This window comes from Herpailurus yagouaroundi, unplaced genomic scaffold (assembly GCF_014898765.1).
Source record: "Herpailurus yagouaroundi ecotype Mexico unplaced genomic scaffold, PumYag 163, whole genome shotgun sequence".
NCBI lineage: Eukaryota > Metazoa > Chordata > Mammalia > Carnivora > Felidae > Herpailurus > Herpailurus yagouaroundi.
The window spans coordinates 38,829,133-38,847,371 of NW_024412404.1; the positions used below are offsets into that span (position 1 = coordinate 38,829,133).

The 18,239-nt window shown below is 42.7% G+C and overlaps 1 protein-coding gene across 1 annotated transcript in view; it reads right to left on the minus strand.

The window, feature by feature from the left end:
• Positions 1-4,217: 4,217 nt before the first annotated feature.
• Positions 4,218-18,239, minus strand: part of LOC121037095 (collagen alpha-2(I) chain-like) — a 68,666-nt gene continuing 54,644 nt past the window's right edge. The window contains exon 3 of the mRNA XM_040486122.1: positions 4,218-5,006. The gene's annotated coding sequence lies outside the window, so the exon portion shown is untranslated. The remainder of the gene's footprint in view (positions 5,007-18,239) is intronic.

Here is an 18,239-nt window from a genome sequence, read left to right on the forward strand (position 1 = left end):
GAAAATAAAAATGATTTTTTTCTCTTTCTGTGCTTAAGAAAAAGAAAAGAAATGAAATGAAAAAAAAGAGAGAAAATTGAATAGATGGACCAGCGAACAGACTGAAATACGATTGAAATTACATTGTTTTCCCGGAGAAGTCAAACTGTGAAGCACTTTATAGTCCACAAACTAAGCAGGCAGAGAGAGTTGTGGTGTTCATGAAGAGCGAGGTTGACCCAGTTGGGCGCAGCTTAGTGTGATGATTCCATTCTCCACTAGATGGCGCTGCTTATCTTACTGGGGTGGTTTTGTTGTCGCGCTTGTAGGTGTCTATGCGCATGCGCCCGAGGGATGAAAATGGCGACACCCAGCTACCCAGTTTCTAGTATCTCTGTCCTCCCCGATCGGTGATCATACACCTGTCTTTTGTCTCCCGCTTCCAGTCACGCCCCACTTTTACACTCTCCGCGACCAAGCCATCAGGTTGCCAGGCAGCACCTCCCTCCTGAGTTTTATCTCAGATGCGGCTGTGTTTCCCGACCCCTTACTTCTGAGGGACCGTGGCTTTGAAACACTCAGACCTTCTGGGGGAGGGTCTCCGAGCAAAGGCCAGGTGCAGGCTGCACTCAGGAACATTTACGGGACCATGCTGCTGCCGACGCCCAGAGACTAAGGCTGGGTGCCAGCCCACCCCAGAAAAAGTTCATGCGATTGTGTAGCAGCAGCGTTTCAGGAATTATGGAAAATCACAACACACATCTGGCACCAGTCTTCACCCTTAACGACCTTCTTCCAGCACCAGCGAATGAGGCCATTCTCTGGGGTCTGCTGGGACCGGGTGGCCACACAGCTTCTACCAAATGTCCTTCCAGCAGGGGAACCTTGTCTCCCATGTGGCCCAAAGACCTCCGGACTTCACTCTGCTCCTGGGGATTCACCCTTCTCACCAGAGCACTGCCAGGTATTGAGCCGTGGTGTTTCAGACTCTGCACTCCCCCTGTTTATAGAGTCTTCATGGAATTTAAACCCTCTGCTTTCTCTTTTCTCCCTTTTTTGTTCAGTCCCTGCGGCTGTTTCCACTTTTCCACTTTCCCTCCAGCTGCTTTTGGGGGGTGATTTTCCCATACTCTCCCCTCCGTCTCCGTCCTCTGTCCGCAAGCAAAAACAGCTTCCTGCCCTCCGCCGCTTCTCTCTTCGTCAGTTCACCTCTCCTTGCCGCATACCTGCTGAGTTCTATGGTTCAGGTTGTGCAGATTGTTGTGTTAATCCTCAAATCAGTTTTCTAGGTGTGCAGGATGGTTTAGTGTTAATCTGGCTGTATTTCACGGACATGAGATGCAAAAAAGACTTCCATGCTGTTCTGCCATCTTTGCCCCTCCCCAGAAGTTATAAAAATTCTTAAATTCCCCTGCCTGTCTCTCTCCTCCACTCCATTGCCTATAACCCCATCCCCAGAAATACCATTGTTAACAGTTTGGTATATATTTCTATGTGCATTTTTCTACACATATATAAACATAGTTCTTAAATGAAAAGGATCATATTATCTGCATTGTTCTGAGATCTGCTTCTTAAAGCAAGTAGTAGTGGCCATCTCTTCATGTCAGTGTATGTAGCTTCACCTACTTTTACTCCTCCCACATGCCGGCCCACCATATGAAGATGCCACTGTTTCTTTGCAGTCCTCCATTGATGGCCATTTGTATTGTTTCAGTAGGGGGCAGTTTGGCGCTTTTATTCTATAGAACATGAGGGCCCCAAAGAATGTTGTTTGGCCTCAGCTTTGGATTGAGCATTTTTCTGAGTTTGCTATTGTTTGCCCTTATGTTTCCTCCCTTTTTGAGCTTGGTGGATGCTTCTCTCCTGCTGTTCCCTCTAATCCGACAACTACTCCATGTAAGGTATGTTTGTTGCTTTAAGGATCTCCTTACAGAGTCTAGGACTCTTTGGAGGAGGTAGGTTCAGCAAATAAACTATTGTTCTAATTTTACATTCTTATTCTAGAGGAATTTAGAGACACTGGAAGTTCTCTTGTTATCTGGGAATCAGCTTTAAAACCTCCTTGTGTTTTAACTGTGCTTTGCATTTCCCTTTAAAGAGCACTCTAGACAGAGATGAACTGAATATATTTAAATTGAAGGTATATCCTATAACTTCAAAGAGCTTATGTCTCCTACAGTCTGTTGGGAGGCAAAATTAGCTGGGAAACAATTAGAGACCAGTTGAGTGTTAATTATGTGTTACAAGCCCCTGGGCACCAGAAGTTCAGGGAAGACAGAGCTGGGGCAGTTTTCTGCTTTCAAGGGAAAAGCACTTGAGCTGGATTAGGAGGCAGGAGGTGACATTCAGAGAAGTCTAGGCAAGTGGAAGGCTTTTCAAGTACCTGGTAACTTTTCATACCTTTTTTTTTTAATCTTTTTTTTTAGTTTTTGTTTAGGATTTGCCTACCCACATGAGAACATTAGCTTGATGAGGGCAGGGACCGTGCCTTGTTCATTATTGAACACCCGGTTCCTGCAACAGTGCCTAGCACATAGTGGCTGGCCAAGGGGTACAGGAACAAATGAATGAAAGAGCAAATGGCCATAGCGTGTGTGCAGAACCATAAGAAAACTGGCCTATTTGGAAAGAAGGATGTCTCCTTGAGGACTGGGGGGCTCTCCAACAGATGAGCAGAGGAGCACCTACAAGGGCCTGCAGGAGATTCAAACCATGTGGTGAGTGAACCTAGCTGAACAACGTATGGAAGCCACTGACAACTGCAAAGTAGACCCTGTAGAGATTGCGATAGGGGACTTGAATTTGAAATTAAACTACAGCACAGACAAATAAAATTGTGCTCCACTGTGCTTGGTCAACCAACAGTTATACTTAAAAAAGAAAAAGGAGGGTCGCCTGGGTGGTTCAGTTGGTTAAGCATCCGACTCTTGATTTCAGCTCTGGCCATGATCTCACGTTTCATGGGATTGAGCACCATGTTGGATTCTGTGCTGACAGCACAGAGCATGCTTGGAATTCTCTCTCCTGTCTCTCTGCCCCTCTTCCCACTCACACATGCGTTCGCTCTCTCTCTCTCTCTCTCTCTCTCTCTCAAAATAAATAAATAAACATTTTTAAAAAAAGAAAAAAGTGGGCGCCTGGGTGGCGCAGTCGGTTAAGCGTCCGACTTCAGCCAGGTCACGATCTCGCGGTCCGTGAGTTCGAGCCCCGCGTCAGGCTCTGGGCTGATGGCTCGGAGCCTGGAGCCTGTTTCTGATTCTGTGTCTCCCTCTCTCTCTGCCCCTCCCCCGTTCATGCTCTGTCTCTCTCTGTCCCAAAAATAAATAAACGTTGAAAAAAAAAAAAAAAAAGATTTGTTCAGTCTTTGTTAAGAACCCAGTAAAATGTCAATGTGATCACAATACTTTTATTAATACTTACTTTTTAAGCAAATATGCTCATCTCATATTGAACCAGTTATTGGCCAAAACATGTTTTGCTTTGTTGTTGTTGTTGTTTTTACATAAACTATTGTTTTCTAGGTCTTTCCATCTCATACTTTTACAGTTGATTATTGGACCTAAATGCAGTGCGTCACATTCTTGGCACATCCTATCTTATTGATTTTAGACCATCTTTCACCTTATGGAATTCACTTTAAACCTTGATCCTATCATCAATCACAGTTATTCCTCTTAGCTGGGTGTAATCCATACAGTGATCTGCAATCCCCCAAGGATTTGGATGCCTCACCATAATTTGGAGAGCTCAAAGTGGCCAGGAAGCGTTTATGGGCTGACACACCATCAGCCAAGTGTAAGAAAGAAATGATGAGGGTGGAGTTGGGAAGGAGTAACTGCTGGAATTCCAGACTGAAGGCACATCAGCCCCTCCCGTTTAAGCAACCCAGAAAGGTTTCTTCTAGGAACCAGCATTTAGAAGTAAAAGGGGGGGAAATAGTTTGACATGTTTTGAAGCCGGCAGAATTTGAAGCCAAATTTTGGGGGTGAGAAAAGGATGAGCCCCTCACTCCCTGGTGGGCAGATGTCAACTTGACTTAGAATCGGGCTGTTTTGAATATTCTTCGCCTCTAGCTCTCAGGAATAGATCCTCAGGTGCCTGGGTGGCTCAGTGGGTTAAGGCTCAATTTCAGCTGGGGTCATGATCTCATGGTTCATGGGTTTGAACCCCAAGTCGGGCTCTGTGCTGACAGCTCAGAGCCTGGACCCTGCTTTGGATTCTGTGTCTCCCCCGCTCTCTCATGCGTGCTCTCTCTCCCTCTCTCTCTCTCAAAAATAAATAAACATTAAAAACATTTTTTAATAAAAAAAATAGACCCCACTTTGGTGTCGTAGGACGTTTCTCCCCACTTAGCCACCAGGTTTTTCACTAGAATTCTGAATCGCTGAGTCTCCTATGTACCTCTCCCTGCACTCTGCCTCTGCTGTAAAAATCAATTACAATTGGCTTATAGCTCCAGTTATGGGTACATGTTCCATCTGCTCCTAGCCTGCACACCCTCCCACTGCACCACTGCCCACTCCTCCGCCTCCCCCACTGAACCCCCTCCCCATTAACGCTATCTTCCCAAGCAGCTCAGGAACACAGATGTTTTCACCCCTCGCTCCAGCACAAGGGTATTTTCCCAGTGTCTCTGTGTGTATGCTCCAGGCACCGTCTCTCTGGGGAGGGAGAGAGTAAATGTTTTCATTCCAAACCCTCAGGGTCAGGTCTTGTTTGTCTAAACTGTGTTTGTTGCTGTAATTATCAGATTAGCTGATCTCTGGCAGCAAGTTGGGGGCCAGGGGAGGGGGAGTATTAACCCTTTGTAGGATGGTTGCTGTGCTCCATCCTGGGAATCCCTTCAGGGGCAGCTGTCATTTCTCTTCTAACCTGGAAGATTTGGCTAGAATTCTTTTTGCCAGCCTAATAAGCCTCAGTAATAGTCTCTGAGTTAGTCCAGTCATCCAATGGGCTCCACTGCTTGGATCCAAAAGGCATTTAGCAGAGACACGGGGTTGAAAGGACATCTCTCCCGGGATCTGCTGGGAAAAAAGAAAGGGAGCTTAAGGAGGATCTGGATAAGTAACTCAACAAAGGGTATGGGTATCTCTCAGTCCCAATAAGGAAGCCAGGAGTGTGCACTGTATGGCTTCAGCTTGTCCACCTACCACCACTCCCTTAGCATAAATGCAGTGAGACTATCCAGCCCCATTTAGGCTTGTTTGGGATTTTCTGTTGTTCAAAAAAATATCAAGATCATTTTTCACCACTGCTATTTAAACGACAACAACAAAAACAACAACAGCAACAACAACAACAACAACAACTCAGTTGTCTCACCTTGTTCAGCCATTCCCAAGCCTTTGTCATAAGACTCAAAAGGCTGGTCATGTCAAGGTTTTCTCATCTGCCCTCGCCTCCCACCCTCAGCACCACTGAACTTCTCTCTTGTCTCCAAAGATGCCATAAGCACAGAGATTGCTCTCTCCTCTCAACTCCAGGAGGAACAACTTCTTTGCATTTTCATTATCTATTTTACAAATGAATAAATCTTATCTCTTCAAACGGAGTGTATCCTTGAGTCCCACATGTTGGTCACCTGGTAAAGGACCTAAACATATAAATAGCTTAGTAAATACCTGTTGATAGCATTTTTCTAAATGTTTTTGCCATTTCTCACCCCTCAGTTCCTTTCTGTTTTGTGTTTGATTTTTTTTTTTGTTAGTTTGATTGTTTATTTCTGGAATGGTCCTCCAATTTTTACTCGTCAACTTAGTTTCCCCTCTTCACTCCAAACACACACACACAAACAGGGAAGCTAACATTTACGGAGTGTCTGTATACCTAGCACTATGCAAACTTATTCCATGTGCTTTCCAAATATCTTGTTTGACACTCAGGTTGGCTTGTGAGAGAAGTGCTATTACATAGAAGGAAGTCTAAGTTCAAAGGACTAAATCACACACACACACACACACTTCCACAACTGTAAGTGGTAGAATGAAGATTCAGTCCCAGGTATGTGTGACCCTAAAATGCACACAAACCCCATATTTCTAGCTAGGAAGTGGAGAAAAGTTCGTACAACTAAGGAAAACACACTTTTGTCCAAAACCTAACTAAAAACCAACCAATCTCTCAAGTACTTTTTCCCAACAAATATAACTATAATTATATCTATATTAAAAATAAAAGAAGGGGTGCCTAGATGACTCGGTTGAGTGTCCAACTCTTGACTTCAGCTCAGATCATGATCCCAGGGTCGTGGGATCAAACCCCAGCTCGGGCTCCACGCTGAATGTGTAGCCTGCTTAAGATTCTCTCTTTTCCTCTGCTCCTCTCCCCCAATTGCATTCTATCTCTAAAAGTAATAATAATAATAAAAAATAAAAGTAAATAATAAAAAACAAGAGAAACTTAAACCCAACAAACATTCTGAATAATATTCTGTACAATAAAATAGTTTAGGAATTACCTTAGCATTAGTTATACATTGAATTTGATTTATCTGTCCATGTCCATACTGTTTATAAAGTTGTCAACATTTGAAGGCAAGTATGATTTTAAAATATTCTATGTAGCCCACACACCGATGCACCAAACTCATATTGAGAAAAAGGCAACTGCTGACATAGAATATTCCTGTGTTCTGAGAGGACAAAATCTTTCCTCTCTCTGAATATTGCCAGACCTAGTTCCAAATGTGGATTGGAAACAGATAGAGCTTCTTGGGAAGAAATGTTCACAGTCAGAGTTGGGCAGGAGTTTCATACTGTGCTCCTGGGTTGTACCAGAAGCAAAATTTAGGTGGATTTCCATCAAAGCAAACAGGGAGGCAGCTTGCTTTTCTCCCTCCAGAGAGATGTTCTGTTCAACATGTAACCAGAAAAGATACTATCCATCTCCTTTTCTACCCAAAGGTCTCCTCTCCATGACACCTGCTGTCATTGCCATTTCTCACCCCTCAGTTCCTTTCTGTTTCTTATATCCTTTACTACAGGCCACCAAAGGAAAAAGATCCAACAGATCTTGAATTAGTCAACCAAACTATGTTTGGCAATTGTTCTGATAAGAGTCAATGGCAATGAAGTTGAAATGATTGTTTTGTTCCAAAACCAGAAATCTGACTTTAACCTGGAGAGAAACTCACTTGGCTACATTAGAAAAGTTTTTAAGTATACTGGGAAATGAAAGGACAGATGATACAAGTGCTGAAAGGAGATTCAAAGAAGAGCTTATTTTAAAAGATAAGAAGGTAGGAAAAATAGAAGGGTGATTTTGGCACCTTTATGGCTGAGTACTAGCCACAGGTAAAGCAGAATGAGGCAGAGTATTCCAGAAAAAGAATCTCAGGTTCCCTAAATACCTTCCTTGATCCTGGCTGTAAATAGTGAGCTTGTTATTAAAACGCTTGAGGTCCCATTCTACCACTATAGCTGGGTGACCTAAGGTAAGGCAGATAACCTCTCTGGAATTTATCAGCAAAGCTGGGGATTGGACCAGATGACATTTAGGTTCCTTCTCTTGTTGATGTGTCATTATATTCAAACCCCTTTAGGGAAGGAAATAGGAAAGTTATTTAGAGAAATCATATTTTCTTGATTTAATATACACAAATGGCTAGAATAATGCCTTGTGCCTAGTAAGTCTACAGAAGTGTTAGACATTATTATGCCTGATGATGAGGCTGACGAGGATGGATCCCTGCACGACAAACACATTTTTATCTCTACATCTGTAAATTTAAGGAAGACAAACAATCCAGTATTCTGATAATTTTAGAGCCCTTTCTCTTGCAAAGAACTTGATTGGAGGGGAATGACCTGTAGCTGCTGAGAATTGAGAATAACTGTCATTCATGGACGGATAGTTTGCTAAGCAAACCACCACCATGACCAAACATGAGAATGTTTTCTTTGAAAATTCAGCTTTCTTGGGGCGCCTGGGTGGCGCAGTCGGTTAAGCGTCCGACTTCAGCCAGGTCACGATCTCGCGGTCCGTGAGTTCGAGCCCCGCGTCAGGCTCTGGGCTGATGGCTCAGAGCCTGGAGCCTGTTTCCGATTCTGTGTCTCCCTCTCTCTCTGCCCCTCCCCCGTTCATGCTCTGTCTCTCTCTGTCCCAAAAATAAAATAAACGTTGAAAAAAAATTAAAAAAAAAAAAAAGAAAATTCAGCTTTCTTACTTGGCCATGAAATGGACTGGGCTGCCTTGGGAAATAGTGAGTGTCCCCTTCCCTGGATTCAGGGATGCAGACATCAGGGGACAGGGTAGACTACATTGACTTTGAAGGAACTTTCTGCCAAAGTCTCCATAATTCCAAAGCAAAGTCTACCAAATATTACAAAGTGTCCCAATGCCTGTAGGCTGCAGAGTAGCTGAGGCTGGGTTTCCACCAGAATATCTCATCCCATAAAAGCATAACATCAGTGGCATAACATTGGCTGGAACATCTTGCATCTTAAACAGTGAAGCTGTGTCTTCTAAGCCTTTAGTTGAAATGTAATTCATGGAGAGCAGTACTGAGCAATATCCTAGCTCATTCTCTCTTTTTAATGCTGAGACTGAGAATTAAAAACACCCAAGGAATAACAGAGCTGCACAATAAGAGAAGGGCCAGAACCCAGAGCTCTGGATTTTTCCTAGATCTTCCTCTCCATGAAGGGATGGAGTTACCTTGGGCTGAGGATGAATAAAAACTCATATGTGGCGTTAGAGCAAGATGGATGGCAAGTAAGACAGAAAAGGAAATAAGCAACCAGAACAGAGGGGCAAAAGGGCAGGAGATAGAGAGTTGGAGAGGCAGAGGGAGAGAAAATAAGGAAGTGAAGGGACTTTTCTAAAAAAAAAAAAGTTTATGCTCAGAATAAAAGAGATGTAGAGAGACATTTCAAAAGGAAAAAGATTGCAAAGAAAGATGGAAAGATGCATCAAGTACTAAGAAATTTAAGTGGGAGAGGATAGGGAGAAGAGACCTCCTGTCTACTCCCCGAGGATCTCGGCCTATCCAGCATGACACCAATCAGTTGTTAACATTGTAATTAGGAGCAAAGCTTCTGTCCAGCCACTTTATATCCTTTACCCCTGCTTCTCTCTGGAGGGCTCCCTCCCTCCTTCCACTTCTCTCCATTTCCTTCTTGACATCACTGTTATCACTCTTTGTTGACTGTGAGGTGGTTGGTCTGGAGAACCTTCAATGCCTTCCAACCCTCTGAGTCAAAAACTATTTTTGCTTTCATATTTCTTTCTTCTTTCTATCTATGCTATCTCCTTTATTGGGATCTGGGGTTCAGGGAATAAAGTGAAGACAAGCAATGGGAGTGGGGAAACCTCACATGACAGCTTAACTGTATGGCTATTCCTCAGCCATCTATTTTTTTTCTGGTTGAAAAAACCCTGGAAGAGTTGATTCCAGAGAGCTTGCTTGTTATCAGGTATTAGTCACCACTAGAGGCAGAAGCCCTGTTTCAGGAAAGCTAAATGTTATTTTATTAGCAACAATAACAATGATCAACTAAGTAATTTAATAGTACTTAAAGATAAAACCATAGAACCTGCCCTGGCGGGGCTCACAAACCAAAAGTGATAGCCCTAGGTCTCTCCAGTGCAATAATAATCATCACTGCCTGGTATGGAGCACCAAGGTGCTGGGGACAATGCTGAGCTTGTGACATTCATCAAGTTCTTTAATCCTCGTAACATCCCAGTGAGGCAGATACTGTTGTCATCCCCACTTTATGGATGAGGAAGTAGAAGCCTAAAGATTAAGTGATTCACCAAGATTCTTCAACCTGTGACAGATTGGGATTCAAATATGCTTGGAGGCACTTTACTAGACTTCCTCCGAGAGTCCCCTTTCTGCAACAACCAGAATCCATTTAGTGACTCAAGATTGGCTGCAAGAGTGAGGTCTCCAGATTCATCTCACTTCTATTTCAACACTTATTTCAAGGATTCATGCTTGAGAGCCACTCCCAAGCGCCCTTTCTTCCTGTGTCACCTGTGATCTAACCTGCTTCAACCTGTCTGTTCCCTCACCTGTCTGAACCTGCAGATGCCCACACTGAGGGATCTGTGGCCCAGGTTCCTCTCTCTCTTCCCCCGTCTCCACCAATCCACCCACAACCCTAACTACATCAAGCCTTTCTAGCTATGGTGGTGTTACCCCCAACTAACTGCACATGCCTCTGACCTTTGAGGTTCCTATTTGCTGCCTGTCCTCTTCATAAATCTAATGAATGATTGAATCAAGGAACATAAACCTCCTTCAAGACATGAGATTCTGGGGCACCTGGGTGGCTCAGTTGGTTAAGTGGCCAACTTCAGCTCAGGTCATTATCTCATGGTTTGTGAGTTCAAGCCCCATGTTGGGATCTGTGCTGACAGCTCAGAGCCTGCAGTCTGCTTCAGATTCTGTGCCTCCCTCTCTCTCTGCCCCTTCTCCATTCACACTCTGTCTCTCTCTTTCTGTCTCAAAAATAATAAACAGTTAAAAAAAATTAAAAATAAGTTAATGAAAAATATTTAAAAGACACAAAGTCCTGCTCTCTAGAATCTTGTCCTTCAATCCAAGGCATGGTGTCTTTTTTATAAGTACTTTCTGCCCATAGCAGCAATCCAATAAAAACCTTCACCTGGGGTCTGTGCTAATTTGGAATTTAAAATCACTAGCTTTGAGAGATTATACAAAGCATTCATGTAACCAGGATTTGGGGATAGAAGAGGACATAAATATTCTTATATAACAACTATTAATACAGTTATTATAAGTCACATTATCAGTTTTTACTTTCTCTAACACTTTTTTTTAGCTCAGTTTGAGGATTACAATTGCCTGAAGACTATAAAGTAATATTAATATTAAATATTATAATTCAGACTTTTATTTTTTTAGACCAACTTTCCCCATGCCTCCAATCCTCTGCCCCCTCCCCACCTGCCCCACTTCCTCCAGGCATCCCCAATGGTATAACCTATATGAATAGGGCCAGGTATCCTATGAATACTCTGTAAATATTAACCAACTGACTGTCTAAATGAATTAATCTATTTGCTTCTGATATAAATGCTTTTTCTGTCTCTCAAATTCAAATCATTTCCTCTCCTTTCACTAACATGGGCATTCATGCATTCAATTCAAACAGCTATTTACTTAGGGCTGTTAAGGACTCCACAACTGCGCAGCTTGGTAATGGTGCAAGACAGTATGAGAACAAGTCCTCATACTAGGGCCACCGCGATAGGGAAATGGAAAGAATGTGAGCCCTGACCACAGCAGACCTGCGTTCAAAGGCTGCCTCATCGGTGCAGTTGGAGTACTGACACCTAATGCATAGGGTCATTGATAAAAGTGAACACTTTGGGATGTTGTTGAGTGCTGTGTGCATTTACCTCTTCAATCCTCTCAGATACCCAACATAAGAGGGAAATGGGACACAGAGGGGTGGGATGATTTGCCCAGCCTGAGATCTCACCACTAGTGGTGGATGCTGCTGGAATCTGAACACACTCTTAACTCTTCCTTGCAACTCCTTGTTTGTGGGCATGCCTTCACATCCCATGCTCTTCTCACACTAATGCTCAATATGTTAGTTTCCTTTACCAGCTCCCCTCCAAGAGAGGACAGTAGGTTCCAGGTATCATGTCACTTTGATGTTGGAGAGATGTGAGGGTTCTGGCTCTAGGAGCAATGGTCCATTTGGCCCCCAGACCCACTGTTGGCCCAGGAAGGATGAAGGAGTCAAAATTTGGCTTCTTTCCCCTTGAGGAGATCTGGAGGGCAGATGGGGAATAGAGCTGCAGCCAGATCAATCCTCAGCCACTCTGGAAGGACTGCAGTTCAATTATGAAAAAGATCCCCCTTTTGTCTTTCCTGGTTGCAATTTGATTTGGTTTCATCTTACATTCACAGTAAATGTGCCTTTCCTTTGACATGTTCTCTCCTTGTTTCTGCTCAAAACAGGGAAGATGGGAATTTGTCTCCACCCAGGCTGGCTCAAGGAGAGGATCGAAGTGTCCATTGGGTTAGGTGTGGTGATGGCTGCTGGAGAATTGGGGTGAGAGCAAGACCTGGGCAGCTGGACAGGGGAGACAGAAGGGGTGAGTCCGAAAGCTCTGATGACCCATCTCTACAGCAGAGGACTCTACTGCCAGCTCTCACTAGCAGGCTTTTTCAATCCCCACAAAGGGATTCGGTGCTCCAAGGGGTCGGAAATAGAGATATCCTAATGCCTTGGAGTAGAAGGAAAAGACAGGGTGCAGGCAGTGTAGTACAGAAAGAAAGACATTACAAAGCTTTGGAGCCAAAGACACCACCTGAGAGATTTGAATAAGTTACCTAACCCCCTCTGAGTGTCCACGTGTATAATGGTGGTGATATACAGACCTCTTAGGGAAGCTGGGCAACCCAGTGAAATTATGTTCATAAAGGGCCTGGCAGAGGAAGTAACCCTTGAGAAAGCACCCGGGGAGGGGGGCATGGAACATTCAGGCTACAGCCCCAATAAGTGGTAGAATTTGGCTTTTGCTAAATCCTACCCAAAATGTGGTTAGGCTAAAATTAACTAAAGTTAGTTTATTTGGGAAAGAAAAAGGAAAAAAAGCTGCAAAAGAACTCCACTGTCACGGAGGGTAAAAATGGAAAGGCACATTTTAGGGAAAAAAAAGAAAAACATTGTAAATCTAGAAAGAAATATAGAGTACCTCAATAGAAAGTCTAAATTTAACCATTAAAAAAAAAAAAAAAAAAAAAAAAAGTCCAGATGCCTGAGGTGGGAAAAAATTTTGCTGGCCATTAAAGTAAGATGTTTATAATGGAAATAGAAAAGAGGCTATTAAAGAATGATGGTGGACGCCTGGGTGGCTCAGTCAGTTAAGCGCCCAACTTCACCTCAGGTCATGATCTCACGGTTCATGGGTTCAAGCCCTGTGTCGGGCTCTGTGTTGACAGCTCAGAGCCTGCAGCCTGCTTTGGATCCTGTGTCTCCCTCTCTCTGCCCCTCCCCCGCTCATACTCTGTGTGTGTCTCTCTCAAAAATAAACATTAAAAAAAAAAAAAAAGAATGATGGTGACAGTAAGGTAAAAGAAAGCGAAGCCCACATATGACTCCTGACTTTTTTTTTAACTGTGGCAAAATACATATAACATAAAACTTGCCACCTTAACCATTTTTAAGTATACAGTTCAGCAGTAGTTATTGTTGTGAAACTGTTACCACCACCCATCTCCAAACCTCTTCCATCTTGCAAAACTGAAACTCTGTCCCCACTAAGCAGTAGCTCCCCATCTGTCTTCCTCCAGCCTCTGACAACCACTGTTATACTTTCTGTCTCTATGAATGTGACCACTCCAGATACCTCATAGGTGGAATCGCACAGTATTTTTCCTTTTGTGACTGGCTTATTATTACACTTAGTATAATGAATTCCCAACATACATATATTTATTTTATTATATTATTATATTAATGATATATAAATATCTATATTCATATATATATTTTCATATATATATATATATATATATATTCTGAAATCATTTGCAAAGTGATTGAAATAAAAACTCAGATCCTAGAAAGCTGATATGATATGATGCCAATTTCTATGTGGAAGAAATATAAATGTGGCTCTTCCCAGACCTGGAGAAAGGAGTGGATGCAAATGAAGTGTGAACCCAGTGAAACCCCAAATGCAGTCTTCAGGACCAGAGATCTCCATCCCTTTCTTGAATTCTTTTGTGTTGCCACAAGATAAGAGTCCAGAGGGGTGTTGACCTTAATATTCATAGCCTTTCCCTTCATGTTTTCTGTAGGGTCCATCCCGTTATTACCCTTCCCAGGATCTTCACTCTAGCTCATAATAAACAGGCAGATAGTCAGTTAGACAGATCATACTTACTTAGAACTTGCCATGTACCAGCTACAGTCAACAGTTTAAGTGGAGAGTTGTTAAGAGGAACTTGTAGTGGACACCATAGTCACCTCCCAGATTGGCTCCTTTCTCTCCTAGATTTTGAAGCAGCTGTGGAATTCAGAATCTTCCTTCAGCTCTTGGAGTGAACTTTGGTTTAAGTGAATCAGTAAAGTCCATCACACTGGCCACAGTGACTGGTTTGGGAATCAGTCCATACCATAATTCTGGTTAATGAGACGTGTTCACAGAGGTGAACCAGGAAACCCAAAGTTTCAGACATCCCACATTGAGAGAATAAACAGTGTTAGTATGAAGGCAACGCTATGGACATCAAAGTCCTTGATGATATGGTTCACCTAATTCTGGATCTGTATCATCTAATCCTGGGGCTCACCCTAATTTCCCTCCAGTTATCTGGGCCAACAAATGCCTTTTATTGTTTAAGCCTCTTGAGTTGGGTCTTCTATTATTTACAATTGAAATCATCCTAACTGATTACTATAGACTGAATTGTGTTCCCTCCAAATTCATTTATTGAATCCCTAACCCCAATGTGATGGTATTTGAAGATGAGGTCTTTGGGAGGAAATTAGGTTCAGACAAGTCCGTGAGAGCAGAGCCTCCATGATGAAATTAGTGTGCTTATAAGAAGATACAGCAGAGAGCCTTTCTCTCTCTCTCCCCTGTAAGGACATAGCAGGAAGGCAGCTGTCTGTAATCCAGGGATAGAGCCTCACCAGAGCCTGACCATGGCAGCCCCAGGCCTCTGAGATGAATTACAAGCAAGCTACCTTTGGGGGTCTCTGAGAATGGCAACATCACTTACGTAAATAAAAATGACAAGAACAAGAAGGAGGAGGGAAGAAGAGGTGAGACGTAGTGTGGTGAAGGATAATCCATTTCCCTTGTTACCACCAGAAGGGAACAGTGAAAGCATCATCAGAAGTCTGGGAAAGGGCCACAATGGGTCACATAGAGCCAATAGCTTCAAAATCTTGTATTTTTATCATAAAAAGTTTGAAAATTCTGTGTTCTACTTCATAATGTGTTTTTACACTTTTTATATCAAGATGTGAGAAAATCTTGAGAAGTGCCATTTCATCCCAAATCTTTGAAATAATCGCCCGGCCCTACCCTGCCTATCCTGGCCCATTATACCCCAATGTGAGTAACACAAATGCATCAGAAAGAGCGTTGACCTCGAAATGTTCAAATCTGAGTTCTTTTTCCAATTCCATCCTTTCCTAACCATGTGACTTTGCAAAACCACTCACCTTCTTTAATCTTCTCTTGCCTCATGAATAAAAAGAGAACATGACATCTTTTCGGCATTTCTCACAGGGCTGGCAAGCTCCAAGGAATTAATGTGAGAGAAAGGACTTGGGAAACCAGGAAACTCTGATTGCCATGGCCCTGCAGGGTGATACCAGTATTATTCCAAGACCATTTTGGAAGTTTCCCCAGCCTAGACTAACCCATTCTTGAATTAACCTTTCCTGTTTATTTCCATACCTGTTTATCCAATGCTTGCACCTATGTTAGGAAGAGGAGTACAGACAGCAAAAAGAATGATAAAGCGCTATTTATAATCAGCTGCCAATGGGGATAAAAGTCATCTTATTCTCTGTGACTTGGCATGCCTTAGTTCCCCCCATTTCTACATCTTCCACCCTTATTATGGAATCTCAAGTATCCCTGTTCAGAGGAATTCTGAGCCTGTATCCCCTGCACTTGCCTTATGAACAAATCACCTAAGACATGGGGTAGAGCAGGAAAGACAAGCTGGTTTCATCTTCAGCACCAGCTCTGATTCACTGGTTGCTTGAAACACTGTATTAAGAAGTAACAACAACAACAACAACAACAACAACAACAACAACAACAACAAAGTCATTCAATGGGAAAGTTTGTAGAGATGGATTAGAGATGCCTGCGACAGGCACAGAAAGTGAGAACAGGAACACATGTGCTGTCACTGGCCACCCCTGGTTTAAAGGCCTAAGATGAGTCAACTCTTAAGTATGCACCAAATATTGAAAGCTGGAAGGTTTCCAGAAAAATCTCAAATGCAAGGATTTTCACCCTTGGGGTCTTAGATTGGTGGGGTATTTATAAAATCAGTAATAATGGCTTATGTCTTATTTTTAATAGTATGAAGGGCCAACTCCTTGCCTCTGATGGGGTTGACTAGGTTAACTAAATGTCAAGTTTCTTTTCTTTTGGATAGAATAGTATCAACTGTATTCACTGACCCTAGGTGTATCACACTAGTCACTGTAACTTACATTTTTGAAATTACAGAAATTTTTGGAGTATCATTGGCCAACCAGACAGTCCAGCATGGAACTCATGAATAACTGTGGAATTGGATAGAGCAAAGACCTAAGATAAATGACTGGCTTCAAAGAACAATCCTAAAAAAAAAAAAAAAAAAAAAAAAAAAAAAAAAAAAAAAAAAAAAAAGTCACAGTGATTAAGAGGTTGGGAATCACTGTTCTAATGAAATCTGATGTTAAATTTACTGAGAACTCTAGAGGCTTTCAATTTGGATGACTCTATGAGTTTATTTCAAAATGCCTACTTCTATCTTAGCATGTGTTACGTGAGATTTTTTTTTTAATAGCAAATAGCTTTCATTAAATAAGTAAATATCTTTTTGTTGGGGAATTCTAAAGGATTCAGCACTGTGTACATGCACTGCACTTAAGCTTTTAGGAATTTATTTTACCACTTTGGTACTTTCAGTTTGTTTGAAAGCAGGCTCTCTTGGGTGAAAGGCTCAGCTGGCATTTAAAAGCTGTCAGTTTCTTTAGGCAACTAGACTTCCTGGCTGAGTAGAGAATGTTTGTTTAGTTTTGGTCACATCCTATTGTGCTACAAGAAGCTACACGACATCAATAAGAGAAGTAGTAATTTTTGGATTTTCTTATTCTATGTATTCTTTTTTTTCCTAGGTTTTTTTAGGAGCCACTATTTATTTCTATATTCTGAGTTTCCCTTGCTAATGAATTCTTGCATTTTAAGTACCAACCATTGTGGGGCGCCTGGGTGCGCAGTCGGTTAGGCGTCCGACTTCAGCCAGGTCACGATCTTGCGGTCCGTGAGTTCGAGCCCCGCGTCGGGCTCTGGGCTGATGGCTCAGAGCCTGGAGCCTGTTTCCGATTCTCTGTCTCCCTCTCTCTCTGACCCTCCCCCGTTCATGCTCTGTCTCTCCCTGTCCCAAAAATAAATAAACGTTGAAAAAAAAATTAAAAAAAAAAAAGTACCAACCATTGAACAAGGGGCTGCAAGATGGGTAACAATGCCAGAGAGAACCCTCCATAGAGAGTGACACGCTGGGGGCTAAGGTGGCCTGAACAGGAGTTGAGCATGGAGGAGATTACAGGCCCCTGGGTCTCTCCTAAAAGCAGTGGGATGTGGTTCTAGTCCTAGGGGGCCTCTCTACTGGTACTTCCTGTTCCACTCTTTCTTTTCCTCATTCTCTCAAATTTTCCCCTTCTCTCTCTACATCCTGTTCTCCTTTCCTTTCCCCTTTGTGTTTCTGTTCTGTCCCTTTTTTCTCATTTTCCTTCCATTCTCCTGCTTCCTCGTTTTCTTCATTGTCTCTTCCCCCATCCCCTCTTTCTTGTCCCATCTCCCATTCTCTGCCCTTTGTGTGAAAACTATTTTCCACTTACAGCATCAGTCTGTGGTTCCTAAAGGATGTTCCACCAAGTGCTAGATTCATGAGATGTACTGTGGAAAATAAAAAAGATGCAAGGTGGGTCTGGATCTGTGCTTAAATAAGCTCAGGAACCAGGAACCATTGTATACAACCACCCCTCCACGCTTGGAGCTTCCGCATCCCTCATTAGCATTTTACAGGAGAAATCCTGCTATGAAAAAATAGGTCTAGCCTGATTTATACCAACGTTCCCCAAACCTCCTTGACCTCAGTGTCTTTTCCCTCCAAATAAATGAAATTCATTGAGAATACATTTTGGGAATCCTCTCATGGTAGAGCCTCTTGTCTTGACTCACCCTGGAACTTCAGAGAACTGACTTCATCCAGTATTGCTTGATGTTAAAGAGTCTTCTCACCTGTCTAAGCCTTCCTCAAGGCCATCACAGCCAGTCCTTTTCTGTCTGTCCCCTTCACTGCCCAACATTGCAGCCACCCACCAGGACTCACCTCCTAGACTTAAAAAGTTCCATACCGTTCACCTCTCATGTTAAATATTTAAGGTTGATCAGTTTTTGTATTTTGGTTTCTTTGCCTAACAAATTGTCAAAGATTGTTTTTAAAGAATAATATGCAGGGGTACCTTGGTGGCCCAGTCGGTTAAGCATCTGACTTCAGCTCAGGTCATGATCTCTTGGTTTGTGAG